Source organism: Rhipicephalus microplus, unplaced genomic scaffold (genome assembly GCF_043290135.1).
Source record: "Rhipicephalus microplus isolate Deutch F79 unplaced genomic scaffold, USDA_Rmic scaffold_12, whole genome shotgun sequence".
Taxonomy (NCBI): domain Eukaryota; kingdom Metazoa; phylum Arthropoda; class Arachnida; order Ixodida; family Ixodidae; genus Rhipicephalus; species Rhipicephalus microplus.
In genome coordinates this window covers 30,434,709-30,450,240 of record NW_027464585.1, presented here as the reverse complement: position 1 = coordinate 30,450,240, position 15,532 = coordinate 30,434,709, and the positions used below count along the sequence as shown (strand labels likewise).

Here is a 15,532-nt window from a genome sequence, read left to right as displayed (position 1 = left end):
CAGGAATCTGTACAGCCAGAGTCACCAATACAGGAAGATTTACCTCGCAAGTTTCGTCATACTACAGCATTCCTTGAGAGATGTCATCCTTGGTATGGACTTCTTATGCCTCTATGTGCCATCATTGACCTGAGAACAAAGTCGAGAACACTATTCACAGATAAAGCACCGCCGCCGAACCTGTCGTCAGGAAGGTACGCCTTGAATGTGCTGGAAAACCAAGTCGCCATTCCTCCTCGGTCCAGTGTCTGCATTTTCGTCGGCACTCAAACATCAACAGACATGCAAGGCATCGTTGAGGCGACCAGCACCTGTTGATCAACCACAAAATTTGCGTCCTCAGAGGAATAGCTAGGCTGCGAGGAAGGAACGCAAAAGTGATGCTCAGGAACTTCGGCAACGAGTACAAGCACGTGAGCAAAGGCACACAGTTGCCTACATAGAAGAAATACTGGAAGCCAGCACCGCTTTCATCCTCACCGATTCCGCCGAATCTACTCTCACCACTGAAACCCTTCAACCAGCTTTCGTCGTTAATCCGAGCCTTGCGATGCATAAACAAGAGCAGCTCAAACACCTGCTCCTGAAATTCAAGAACTGCTTTTCGTCGTCATTGAGAATTTGGCAGAACGCTGTCGCGAAACATCGAATTGTAATAAAATAAAATGCCAGGCTACTCCGTCAGAGTTCTGGCGCGAGAACGCAAGGCCATAAAGAAACAAGTCGACGAAAGGCTTCGTGACATCATCCAGCGTTCAAAGAGCCTATGGGCGCAACCTGTGGTGTTAGTGAAGAAAAAGGATGGAACACTACACTTCTGCTATGACTATCGCCGACTCAACAAGATAATGAAAAAGGACGTATGTCCTCTCCCCCGAATAGACGACGCCCTTGATCGACTCTATAACGCAAAATACTTCTCATCGATGGACCTCAAGACAGGCAATTGGTAGATCAAAGTAGATGAGAGAGACCGAGAAAAGACTGCGTTCATAACACCAGACGGCCTCTTCGAGATTAAGGTCATGCCCTTTGGTCTTTGCTCAGCGCCTGCGACGTTCCTGCGTGTTATAGACACCGTGCTCGCTGGATTGAAGGGGCAGACTTGCCTCGTGTTTTTGGACGATGTCGTCGTGTTTTCCTCAAGCTTCGACAACCATCTACAGCGCCTTGAAGCTGTACTTCAAGCAATAAAAATCTCGGAACTCACTTTGAAGCCAGAAAAGTGTCCCTTTGCAAAAGAGCAACTCTTGTTCATGGGACACGTGATAAGCAAGTCCGGAGCACGCCCCAACCAGTAGAAGACAACATCCATCGCTGTATTTTCGTCAACCGCCAACAAGAAGGCCGTGCGTCGATTTCTCAGGCATTTCGTCAAAAATTTTTCCCGCATCGCCGAGCCACTCACTAACTGGACAAAGATATACATCGAGTTCAAAGGGGAAAGCCCATTGGAGGAAGCAATACTTGCTCATTCCGACGAAAACACCAACACGGAAATCCACATCGACGCAAAGCAGTGTAGGGCTCGGAGCCCTCCTGGTGCAGAAGATTGACGGACTTGAAAGGGTCATCAGTTATGCGAGCCGTTCACTATTTAAGGCCGAAGTCAACTATTCGTCAACTATGCGGAAGTCAACTATGCGTCGCCATCTTCTGGGCTACGTCGAAATTTCGCCCCTACCTCTACGGCAAGCCTTTCAAAGTTGTGAGCGACGACCATGCCCTCTGTTCGCTAGCTAACTTGAAGGACACTTCAGGTTGCCTCGCACGGTGGAGTCTGCAACTTCAGGAATTCGACATCACGATCGTTTACAAGTCGGGGTGAAGGCACTCTGACGCGGACTGCCTGTCTTGCGCCCCTGTCGACCCACCGCTGCGAGACGAGGATGGTGACTGCTTCCTGGGAACCTTAAGCGTCGATTATTTTGCAGAACCACGGCGTGCCAACCCTGAAATCAAGGGCTGTGTGGAATACCTAGAGGGCAAGGCTGCCGTTGCTCCAAAGGTATTCAAGCAAGGACTGGCATCGTTTTACGTAACGGCGTCCTCGTCAAGAAAAACTTTTCACCGCTTCAGGCCAATTACCTCCTCATAATACCTTCAGCGTTACATCCAGAAGTTTTGGATGCTTTACACGACGACCAGACGGCTGGACACCTCGTTGTTTCCCGTACACTCGCGAGAATAAAAGTATTGCTGGCCATGACTTGCCGCCGACATCACTCGTTAGGTGAAAACATGTCGAGACTGTCAATGACGAAACACACCGCCGACTAGGCTAGCCGGACTTCTCCAGCCTATCGAGCCACCTCGCCAATCGTTCCAGCAGATCGGTATAGACCTACTGGGGTCGCTCCAGACATCAACTTTCAGAATCAAGTGGATCTTGGTAGCTACCGACTACCTTACCCGCTACGCCGAGGCAAAACCCCTATTCAAATGCAGTGCATCCAAGGTAGCCAAGTTGTTCATCAAAAACATTGTCCTACGTCACGGCGCCCCAGAGGCCTTCATCACCGACAGAGAATGGGCATTTACTGCTAACCAAGCTCAAGCTATCTTGGCATACAGTCAGACAAGCCACCGCCGGACGACTTCCTACCACCAGCAGGCCAACGTCCTCTCCGAATGGCTAAACAAGACCATCGCCGACATGCTGGCAATGTACGTCGATGTCAAACACAAGACGTGGGGCGCCATTCTTCTCTACGTGTCCTTCGCATGCAACACGGCGGGGCAGACGACGCAGATATCTCCATACAAATTGGTCTACGGAAGGAGCCCGGCAACAACGCTTGACGGCATGTTGCCGAACGTCATCGTCGAAAAAAAACCTCGATGCGAGTGAGTACCTTCAGCACACCTAAGCAGCCCGACAACTCGCCTGCCTTCGTATCATGAATTAACAGACGACTGACAGCCACCGTTACAATCTTCGACAAGGTTTCGTGGAATACCAGCCCAGTGAACGTGTTTGGGTATGAACGCCGATATGCCTACGTAGACTCGGGGAAAAACTTCTGCGACGGTATTCTGGACCATACAGGGTAAGTCGGCGTCTCAACTAACTTGATTACGAGGTTGTCCCTGACGGCATCACGAACTCTCAACGACGCCCATCGCTACCTGAAGTCGTCCATTTCGCACGCCTCAAGACGTGTCGTGTGTGTTCAGGAAATGAAACAGTGTATTTTGTTGTTGTATTATTGCTGTATTATCATCCATTGCTTGTACTTTCTTGTATTATTGTAGCATCGGGACGATGCCTTTTTCAGAGGGGGGGCAATGCCACGTTCCTTTCCTCAAGTTTTGTTATCATACCGTTACACTACATTCAGCGCAAACCGCGTCTACGATGTTCGAGAGGCTTCGAGGCTGTAGTAGATGTTTTGTTAAGATTACGCCCACTTCGTGAAAATAACAGATTATTCTGGAACCAACGTAGCAGCTAGTGATAACGCTAGAATATTGGATGTCAAGGCTATAAATGCCGACACACTTTGCCGCTTGTCAGTTGATAGACGTTCGACGCTCCGTTCGCCGCTAACAGTGCAAGTCTCCTACTGTGATACGACTTTCCGTTTATTGGGCATAGGTTCACCCAAATAAACAGTTTAATCTTTATTGTACTGTCTGTTTCTTTATTGACGTCACGACTCCTGTGAGAATATTTACAGAGGTTGAGCAAATGAAACAAAAATGAAATGTGGAAATTAGTTATTCTAAATTGACACACACATATTACAAAAAAGAAAAGCCGTCTTTTATTTTCATATACCATCAGAGAATTGTGTTTAATAAATACTACACAATTTAAATATCTAGGATTAGTGACAATGCAAAATTTATATAGAACGTACACATTAACAGTGTTTATTTAAAGGCATATGGGTGGCTATGTTTCCTACGAAAATCAGAAGGTGTAACAGCCGATGTGAAACTTACTGATTACAATACCATTATAAGGCCACTTCTTGAGTATGTGTCGGCGGTATGGAGTCCTCATCAATATTATTTAAAGAAACAAATAGAAAAAATTTAAATGTACACAGTGCGATTTATATGCTCCCGGTGTCGAAGGACATTCAGTTACAGATATGCTCTATTCTGCTGGTCTGGGTTTGTCAGAAACGTGCAGGCAGAAAAATCATCTAAAACTATTATTTCAAATTCTAAATCGTACTCTAAATATTAGCAATGAAGTGTACTTACTTTCGCCAGGTAAACGGAGCTCAAGAAGCAACCACAGCCGGGTCAAGCGTACAGGACCCATACCAATAGATTCAAATACTGTTTTTTTTCTAATGCAATTGAAATGGGAATGACTTGTCCGTGTGTGTCTTTCAACATAATGATTTGTCAGAATTTGAACTGACCTGAGATTTGGTTTGAGATTTGAGATTTGGTTTATTTGACGATATTCGATACATAATAATATATACGGTTTGAACAAAGGTCAAATAGAAAAGGGGGAATCTATCATAACATGGTGAGGATAGCAAGGTAAAAGCTGCAATATCTGCAGCTTGACAAGCCCTGCCACCCCGACACAATGGCAGCAACGTGCAGTACAAAGCAGTATCTTGGAGACTATCTGTACAAGTGTGGCGTTTGATCTTGATCTAACCTGTACTTGTGTATGTGCTAATGGTGTTCTTCTTTTGCTCTATTATTTTCATGTTACCCTCTCTGTAAAGACTCTCATAAGAGAATTGACAGTGTTGCCAAATAAATATCATCATCATCATCAGCCTGACTACGTCCACTGCAGGACAAAGGCCTCTCCCATGTTCCGCCAGTTAACCCGGTCCTGTGCTTGCTGCTTCCAATTTATACCCGCAAACTTCTTAATCTCATCTGCCCACCTAACCTTCTGTCTCCCCCTAACCCGCTTCCCTTCTCTGGGAATCCAGTCAGTTACCCTTAATGACCAGCGGTTATCCTGTCTACGCGCTACATGCCCTGCCCATGTCCATTTCTTCTTCTTGATTTCAGCTATGATATCCTTAACCCCCGTTTGTTCCCTAATCCACTCTGCTCTCTTCTTGTCTCTTAAGGTTACACCTACCATTTTTCTTTCCATTGCTCGCTGCGTCGTCCTCAATTTAAGCTGAACCCTCTTTGTAAGTCTCCAGGTTTCTGCTCCGTAGCTAAGTACCGGCAAGATACAGCTGTTATATACCTTCCTCTTGAGGGAGAGTGGCAATCTACCTGTCATAATTTGAGAGTGCTTGCCGAATGTGCTCCACCCCATTCTTATTCTTCTAGTTACTTCAATCTCGTGGTTCGGCTCTGCGGTTATTACCTGCCCTAAGTAGACATAGTCTTTTACAACTTCAAGTGCACTATTACCTATCTCGAAGCGCTGCTCTTTGCCGAGGTTGTTGTACATTACTTTCGTTTTCTGCAGATTAATTTTAAGACCCACTTTTCTGCTCTCCTTGTCTAACTCCGTAATCATGAGTTGCAATTCGTCCCCCGAGTTACTCAGCAATGCAATGTCATCGGCAAAGCGCAGGTTACTAAGGTATTCTCCATTGACTCTTATCCCTAACTGTTCCCATTCTAGGCTTCTGAAAACCTCCTGTAAGCACGCGGTAAACAGCATTGGGGAGATTGTGTCCCCCTGCCTTACACCCTTCTTGATTGGTATTCTGTTGCTTTCTTTATGAAGCAATATGGTAGCAGTTGATCCCCTGTAGATTTCTTCCAGAATGTTTATATATACATCATCTACGCCCTGATTCCGCAGTGTTTGCATGACGGCTGATATTTCTACTGAATCAAACGCCTTCTCGTAATCTATGAAGGCTATGTATAGTGGTTGGTTATACTCTGAGCATTTCTCTATTACCTGATTGATAGTATGAATTTGGTCAATTGTTGAGTAGCCTGTTCGAAATCCTGCTTGTTCCTTTGGTTGATTGAATTCTAATGTTTTCTTTACTCTGTTAGCAATTACCTTTGTAAATAGCTTGTATACTACAGAGAGCAAGCTGATCGGCCTGTAATTCTTCAAGTCCTTGTCATCTCCTTTCTTATGTATTAAGATGATGTTAGCGTTCTTCCAAGACTCTGGTCCTCTTCCCGTCAGGAGACACCTCGTAAACAGGGTGGCTAGTTTTTCTAACACAATCTGTCCTCCATCTTTCAGCAGATCTGATGTTACCTGATCCTCACCAGCAGCTTTGCCCCTTTGCATGTTCTCCAAAGCTTTTCTGACTTCTTCTATCAATACTGGTGGGGTGTAATCTGGGTTACTGCTAGTTCTTATAGTATTAAGGTCGTGGTTGTCTCGGCTACTGTACAGATCCCTGTAAAACTCCTCCACTATCTTAACTATCCTATCCATATTGGTAGTTATTTTGCCTTCTTTGTCCCTTAGTGCATACATCCGACTTTTACGTATCCCAAGTTTCCTCTTCAATGCTTTGACACTTCCTCCGTTTTTCAGAGCGTGTTCAATTCTCTCCATGTTATACCTTCTTACATCGCATACTTTACGTCTATTAATCAACTTCGAAAGCTCTGCCAGTTCTATTTTGTCTGTTGTACTTGACACTTTCATGATTTGACGCTTCTTAATTAGGTTCTTCGTTTCCTGTGAAAGCTTGCCACTGTCCTGTCTAACTACCCTGCCTCCAACTTCCACTGCACACTCCATAATGATACTCGTCAGATTATCATTCATTGTATCTACGCTAAGGTTGGTTTCCTCACTGAGAGCCGAGTACCTGTTCTGCAGTGACACTCTGAATTCCTGTACTTTCCCTCTCAGTGCTAGCTGATTGATTGGCTTCTTGCGTATCAGTTTCTGTCGTTCCTTCTTCAAGTCTAGGCGAATTCGAGACCGTACCATTCTATGGTCACTGCATCGTACCTTGCCAATCACTTCCACATCCTGCACGATTCCAGGGTGTGCACTCATTATAAAGTCTATTTCGTTCTTATTTTCGCCATTAGGGCTCCTCCATGTCCACTTGCGGTTTTCTCGTTTTCGGTAGAAGGTATTCAAAATCCGTAAATTATTGCGTTCTAATAAATATATCAATAAATAAAATAAAGTACTAGATGTGACACTGCGACAGTTTTTGGAGGCAACGTGTGTAATTCGTGCAGTCTGTAGCGAATAGAAGATTCAAGGTAATACTAATGTTAAAACATACAAATGTAATCTGTACACATTTTTTTATTTTATTATTTAGATTCCAATGAGATGTGAGACTAAGCTGCCTTCATTTTGTGTCTGTTCGTGTTCTCGTATTGTGTGAGGGCCAGCTCTGACACTGCTTGACGTGTTTTTTGATGCATCGTCCCTTAAAGGGCCACTCACCAGGCCCCATACCGAATTTTAGTTAGACAGTGGAAGTTGTTGCGTGTCCAATGAGGAACGTTTTGCCACAAAAATTTTTCGAATCGGTTCATTACGAGCGGAAAAAACAGGTTTTTTGAAGCAGCGCGAAACCAGGGTGAGAGGAGGCGAGCTGGGAACCCTTGCAGCTCCTCCGCGTAGCCTTCGCAAGCCAAATCTCTTCCCCACAGTCTCCAGCATACGACCAAGAAGTGATGTGTGCATGACGTGCCCGAACAAGCCCAGTCCCCGTGCACGCGAGCGGCGTTGGTTTGTTGACCAGCGTTATTTTGTGGTCTTCTCCCTGTTTCTGCGGGATTGTTTGGAAACGCTCGCTTAGACGCGGTAAAATAGATGAGACAATGAGTGCGCGAAAGCGTAAGAGCGTTCCACGGTGGTCGTCTGCTCGATGCGCTGACCGCGGGGACACGAACGCATGCGAAACGCTGGCACATTAGCCCCGCATCTCGTAGCATTTCACGGGAAAAAATGAAAGAAAAACGCACGCAATGTGTTTTTGCGTCTCATTATTTATTTCAAGTTTTATTATACTCCTAAAGCAACAAATACACAGTAGTGATCCAGCTGCGCCATTTGCGCCAATTTGCTACAATTATACCTTCCTGCGCCTTACTGCGCAAGTGTTGTTTTGTTTGCGCCAAATGCGCCAAGTTGCACGAAAGAACCCGACTTTAGCGGATGTTCATTTTGCAGTTGGCAACAAGTGAATTTTTTTCTAAGTTGGCAACTGTTTACCATGTGCTTTGCAGCTTTGGTATTCGTCGGTGTCGTTCGGGTGTTTTCTGTAGGTTTTCGCGCTCATGCACAGCACGTCGTGTCGTTGCATGTGCGCCATGTGCTTGTGAACAACCAGTCAGCGAATGTTTGTCATCCCCCCGCTGTTGAAATGGACAAAAGTAAGTCCCTTTCTTTTTAAATTTTGTGGCATTTCTTAATAGCGCCCGTGAAATACTTTAGTGAATGCTTAGGCGATCGCGTAGCGCTGCTGGCATTTATTACCGGCCGCACTTTGCTATTGAATCAGTACAGAAGTTGCAACTTGCCTATAGTTCTTCCGATTTCTCGCTACTGATGGTTTTTGTGTTCGGAGTGTCCGAGCGCTGTACGTAGGCTTAGGAATGTGCGCCGTGCCTTGTTTCGTAGTGCGGAATATCCGCATTTGAAACGCGCAATCGCTCGTACGGCATGCAGCAGTTACACCTCCTACATGCTACCGTTCGGAACATATAATAGTGCGAAACGAACGAGCGAGTGACGCGGAATACACAAAGAATTTCTGCAGGCGGGTCGCTTTTGTTGACGTTAGCAGATCGCTAGATGGGCCGTATGTGCTGCCGGCGCGTCACGGATCGGGCGCCCCACCGTGCGAGCTGCTTGTAGAATAGTCGGAAAAGAGTGATTGAGCGTCGACCATGTCAACACAAGCAAGTCAATAAGCACCGTAATGTTACCGCATTAGCAGCCGCCGATCGTTGGGAATCCGCTATTCGTGACGTGCCGTTCCCAATCAGCTTTTTTAAATATTTAATTTAAGGAAAACATTGTTGTCGATTTCTGCTCTGGTCATCGCGCGCCGCGCCGGAAGGAAGCAAACCTCCAACATACATTAGCGCCTTATGCCGCCTTGCCAGCTGGGGCAATGCGTTTGTCTGCGGCCGTCAGACCCACGCGTCATCCGCATGGCAACTTCCTGTAAGTTGGTCGCGAGTTTTAGGTGTGAATGGTCGACAGACAACTGGCATCCCGATTCGCGCCATTTGTCGAGGCTGTACCCAAAATGCTTGCGCAAATATTTGGTGTTGGTGCCTTAGAGTTGGCATTTAGATCTTCCAATGAAGTAAGGTTGGCATTATGTTACGGGCTACCCTAAAAATAAATCTAGTAGTTACGTGCTCTTTTTACTAGCGTGCCTTTGTCGTGGGAAAATTTACAAGAGCGGAACCTTGGGCTAGTTGGTGCGTAGTCACATTTGCAAGTTTTTTATACTGACGCATTGACTAGGCTTGTATTTTGTCATGTTTTTAATCATCCTTTTTTTGGGCATATATATTCTTGCCACTCTGTGATATAAAGTTAGAAGTCAGTGCTCTTTCTGTCTACCCTGTTGCTTTTACCTATATTCACGCTCTGAAAAAAAACTTGGCAAAGTTTACTGTCATAAAGTTCGTTTCGCTCATGTTTTCAGATCGCAACACCAAGTTCAACGCCTCTGTACTCAACGAGGTGGACTCCAATAATGATCCGATCAGTCGGTGGTGCAAGAGTGGAACCCGAAATACAGATGCATTTTGTATTCTTTGCAACTGCACCATTTCTTGCGCACAGCATGGAGCGGCAGCAGTGAAGCGTCATGCTGGGATGAAGAAACATATTGATGCAGCTGCTAGACACAGAGACAAGGACGGGAATCTTCTTCCACCCAAATTGGTGCAAGGCACACTGGACTTCTCCAACGGGTCTGCTAATACATCACTTGAGCACCAAGTCAGCAAGGCAGAAACTACTTTTGCTTTGTCTGTTGTGGCCAAGGGAATTCCTTTTTCATGGGGAGACACGGCAACTTCGATTTATCACTGCATGTTCCCCGACAGTGACATTGCCAAAAAGTTTAGTTGCGGCAGAATAAAGTTGGCCCGCATTGTATCAGATGGACTGGGTCCCTACTTTAAAGGACAAGTGGTGACTGAGCTGTGCCAGCCAAATGTCTATTTTTCCATTATGATTGATGAGACGCCAAAGCCAGAGCTAAGGGTGCAGCAACTAGATGTGCTGGTACGCTATTTTTCCAGCAGCCAACAGGAAGTTGTTGTTGAACATGTCCAGTCATTTGATCTTGGGCGTGCAACCGCTGAAATAATTGTTGGCTGCATAGAAGAAGCAATAGCAGATCTTCCAAAGCAAGGACTTGTTTGCTTTTTCAGTGATGGCCCTAATGTTATGAAGAGCGTAAGAAACAAGCTTCAGAAGCATGTGGCACCAAGTTTGATTGATATTGGCAACTGCAATCTTCATAAGGTTCACAATGCATTTGGCAGAGGCCTGGATGCATTTGGCTTAGATGTAGAAGAAGTAGTGAGAAATATTTACTACTACTTCAAAGGTGCTGTCCGTGCTGAAGCACTCAGAGAATGCCAGGATACTTTGGGAATCTCTTGTCATGTATTTCTGCGCCACGTTTCTAATCGCTGGCTGACGCTACAAGACTCACTTTGCCGAGTTGAGGAACAGTTTGAAGCGCTTCGCACCTATTTTTTTAAGGGCAATTCATCTCGTCAACGACCTGACACCCAAAGCCTACACAACAAGCTTGTGTCGGCATTTTCTGAGAAACAACTTTTGGCCAAAGTGTTGTTCCTTAAGAACTGTGCGCAGCTTTTCAGTGGATTTTAGCTGCTCTTCCAAAAGCAAGAGCCGCTCTTGCACATACTTCACGTTGAACTTATTGTTCTAGTCCAACGAGTCCTCAGTCGGTTTCTTCGTCATGAAGCCTTTGCAGACAAGACCGCTGAACAACTGAAAAGGCTAGATGTGATGGATGCATCCCTTTGGAAATCAAGGCCGGAAGTTGGTACAGATACTGAAAAATCAATGCTTGAGTGGGACTCTAGTGAGAAGAAGCGGTTTTATCTTGGAGCACGTGCTTTTTACTTGGCCTGTGCCAAGGATCTTTTTCAGAAGCTTCCACTCGACAATAGAGTTCTTCAATCTGCTAGCCTCCTCAATTGGCAGTCAACAAATGTTGAATCGGAAGTGCGAGCACTGAAGTACCTTGTGTCTCAGCTTCCACAGGTAATCAAACATGAAGAAGTTTCCTCAGCCATCGATGAGTGGCATATGTTAAAGTGTGACTCAAACAGTGACCTCCTGGCACTTGGAGGTGAAAGAATTGATGTTCGTTGGGGCAAAATATTTGAACTGAAGTCTCCTGGAGGTCAACCAAAGTATCCATTATTGTCGAGGCTTGTCAAGTGTCTGCTGTGCCTGCCACATGGCAACGCAGACTGCGAACGAGGATTTAGCGAAAATAAGCGCTTTTATGAGAACCGCTACTCATTATGCATTGCAAGCATTAACGGGTTGCGCCAGACAAAGACATACCTCCGCAGGTATGATGGAGATGCCACTAAAGTTCCCTTGTCTACAGAGCTTCTGCAAAGTGTAAGGAGATCTAGAGCCCGATACACAGAGAGAACTGCAAGTGCACAGCAGTCAGAAAGCAGGAAAAGGCTTGGAGACCAAGACACTGGTGCTGATGTCGACGAAAAGCGACTTCGTAAGAACTTGGAAGAAAAGGTCACCTCAAGTAGGGCATTGCTGAAACGAGCAGAAGACATAATTTCTTCTGGTCTGCGTTCTAAGAGCCTGGAACAAGTTGAAGCTGGGCAAACTTTATTAGCTGAAGGCAACTCCCCTTTGAGCCAAACCCTCTCACAGCTGGAAGAACTAAGCAAGAAGGTGAGCAAGAGGACGTAAATGCTGCAACATGCACATCTTTCTTCTGTAAATAAATGAAAGTTCAAAACTCTCCTTACAGTTCGGTTTCTGGGAATTTTCGTCGTAGCTTTTAGTGTACTTTAATAAACTAATGCTACACCTGCACTACCTTCATTTTCAGTAGTGCATTAAATCTGATGGACTGGTCCATTTCTTGGTGGCTTTTAAAATCGGCATGCACGTGACACTCTAATTAATAATTGAGAATTGAGACAAATACGGTTTTATAGAACTGTGGTTGCTATCACAGCTTTAGTTTCAGCAATAATGAGAGATGTATTTTTGTAAAATAAGTTGCTGCTACAATTGCTGCTCCAAAATCGAGTGCCGATACAAAGGTGCTCCAAAAGAGCATTTTCTCTGCTCCAAAAATTGCTCCAAAAGTTGAAGTGGCTGGATCACCACTGAATACATAAACTGCGCACGTTGTGTTAAATAATTTTTGCCATTTCACATCGTATACTGTTGACATCAGAGCAGAGTCGTCTACGTAGATGACTAACGTCACTGCATTGCCGTGTACGTAGGGCCATTCCTACGCCCACATAATGCCCTCATTCTCTACGCGTGCGCCGGCAGAGGGGAGGGGAAGCAGCTTTCATCTTGAAATTTGACCCATTTCCACGGCGCGTAGCGTTGCAAATTTTGGCAGACGTGATCATGAACGCCTCGTCTACGCATTGCGCTTGTCAGCTCAAAACTGTCCAATGGTGAGTGGCCCTTTAAAGCAGTTCCAGCGGTAAGACACAGAGTGCCGTGGTAAGCATACAATATTCATGCTAGCTTCTCCAGATGTGGGCACATAGAGGGATTTATGCCACAGAAACAGTACACTACTGGTAACGTGGAAATGACACTCCAATACTTACTGCACGTCCTGGCTTAGGCATGTCAACGTTGCATGCGCATGATATGTTAATGCGTTTGGATCTTGTGACACTCCAGCTCTGTGTTGCTCCCTATGCTGAAAAGGGCAGGGAAGTAATTTGGTTTCCGAAGTTTGCATTGGGCGAGTGGCAAAGGTTTCGAGCTCACCTCCATGCATCATGCTTTTGCAGCTCGTAGTGAACAAAGCGAGAAAGTTCTTGTTGTACAAAGCTGTGGCACGCTACAAGTTCTAGTGTCTAACTCAAATTTCTCATGTGACCTGGTGAAGCACCCTTGAACTGACAAAGAAAAAAACCACGCGGACATGTGATTTCTTTTTCCTGACCTACACTCTACATTCTCTGGTGAAACAGCTAGATAGGTAGCCAAAGATTTTTTTTTATTGCGGGTCTAGGTGCTAAAGCTACTCATTTTTATCTTTGTCTGGCGAGGAACTAGGTCTACTGGCATCAGAGCATAAAAAAAAAAGGAAGTGAAATTGCTGATTATATTTACATAGGGTCATTCCATGCCAAATGTCCTAGTCATTTTGGCGACTATCTCAAATGTATTTGACAAAAATTGTGCTGATTTACTGTATTAAAAACAGTGAAACAGCAGAACATTTCTGACAGAAAAAATTTTTTTTGTCTTGTCGCTTCCTTCTAAACTTCTTGGAATGTCCTTTAGGAGTTGTTTGTGAAAAATTTTATTTTAAAGGTACCGCTCCTTCCTTCTATACCATATTTGGTCTACGCGTTAAGCAAAGGTTCTTGTGTAAGGTGTTTGAAGCTCAGTAACATTAGTGTAGTTTTTCTGGCAAATACGCCTCTAAGAAGTTAGTCAAAATGTGTTAGGTTTGCATTTTTTTCTATTGCGATACTGCACTTTATCTGAATATTTGAGTCATCATCATCATCATCAGCCCTACTACGTCTACTGCAGGACAAAGGCTTCTCCCATGTTCCGCCAGTTGACTCGATTTTGTGCTTGCTGAATATTTGAGTAGTGAATACTTACTCCACAAAAGGTATATTTTGAAGGAAGAAATATTTTTAAACCTCTCGACCTGCTAAACATTGTAGAAAAAATCACAAACTTCACAAAATCGTCATTTTTGTCCATATTGAGATGCAATTTGCACCATGTGGTAGTCCAAATAAAAATCACGTTTATACTTAAGTTGGAAGCAAATAGTTCTTTTTATGTGGCAACTCTTATGATTACATTTTTTGTTTTAAGGGAAAAAATAATTTTTAAAATTTCCCATTGACGGCAATGGGGAATTTCAAGGCGACAGCTGTCGTATGACCAAATGGGAAGATGGGCGCCAATGGGAAAGTTCAAAAATTATTTTCTTCCTTAAAACTAAAATTGTAATGATAAAACTTGCCATGTAGAAAAAACTGCTTATTTGCTATTGATTCAGATATAAAGGGGATTTTTAATTGGACACTAAAATTGCACTAATACAACTGAGCTTCAAACACCTCACACAAGTACCTTTACTTAACATGTAGACCATATTTGGTATAGAAAGAAAAATCGGTACTTTAAAGAAAAAATTTTCCACGAACAAAACCCAAACGACATTTCGGAAAGCTCAGAGGGCAGCCACATGATCAAAAAGTTACTTCTCTTTGAAATATTCTAGCAATTCACTGTTTTCAATGCAGAAAATCGGCACAATTTTTTTAGTACATTTGATATGGCCGCCAAAATGGCTGGGACGTTTGGCATGTTTTTGTGTTGTTAGATGGAGTCATTGTGCATGACCAGACTTTTTCATGTTCCTGGTTTGTATGTTTTGCTAGCTGCTAGCTTGTTTTCAAACATCCTGAGCATACCTCGCACACTGCACTGGGAAGCCCGCTGTTGCACTGCAACTTGTCGGACCCTGTAGTGCATGCGTTCAGACAGGCACTCTGAGCTGGCCCGAGTGGCCACCGAAAGCGGCCTTGTTGACTTATCACGCAGCTTGGTCTGGTCTGACTATTGAATTCGTCATACAGTGTTTTCTAGTGGCCCATGTTGCGTTGTTAGTGACATCACCCATGTTATGATGGATTCTGCACGTACAATGTCTAAAGCCACATTTGAATACATTAACATAGAATTGTAGGCTTGTGCGAATAGTGAATTTTAGGTTCAAAAGAATAGTGATTTTAGTGAAATAATTTCTAATCAAATTTAAATCGTATATATATCACATATTATCAATAAAAATTAGCATATTTACTGTAAAAGAAGGATGAGCCACCATGCTCATCGCAAAGCCCACCCTCTTGGGCTTATACGGGTGGGCTTCGCAATGAGCACGGTGGCTCGTCCTTTTCTCAACATTTGCCATGACCCAACCAACCTGCACAATTTTATTTTTAAATATTGAAACGAAACACGTTTTTTTTTTTTTCAAAGGAAGTGCGTGAGACTTTGTTAGCAGGCAGAGGCGTAGCCAGAAATTTTTCCGGGGGGGGGGGGGGGGCGGGTGGGGGGGAGAAGCAGAGGCATGACTTTTTTTATGTGACATGATTATCGGTGCTAGTTCGAGCAGATTGTGTAATTGTGTACATGCATAGTCGTGAGACACCCCACCCATCCCCATGCGTATATGCTTGTGAAGCGAGTAAGTAAAGGTAAAGTAATAGCAAAATATAGTAAACGACCGGTACAGTGGTCGTTTTGAGCAATGGCCTCTCGTCACACCCATGAATGGACTAGTCTTAGAAAACGCATCATTGTGACAACTTGCCCGATCACAGAAGACATCGTTAATCTCAGTTAAATGTAGACGGT

The 15,532-nt window shown here is 44.4% G+C and overlaps 1 protein-coding gene and 1 non-coding gene across 4 annotated transcripts in view; both read left to right on the top strand.

Annotated features, from left to right (window-relative positions):
• LOC119166716 (uncharacterized) overlaps window positions 1-15,532 on the top strand; it is a 178,329-nt gene that overhangs the window by 112,782 nt on the left and 50,015 nt on the right. The window lies entirely within an intron of this gene.
• LOC119176085 (uncharacterized) lies at window positions 8,284-11,908 on the top strand. Its single transcript, XR_012888476.1, has one exon. It is a non-coding gene; the product is annotated as an uncharacterized LOC119176085 (transcript).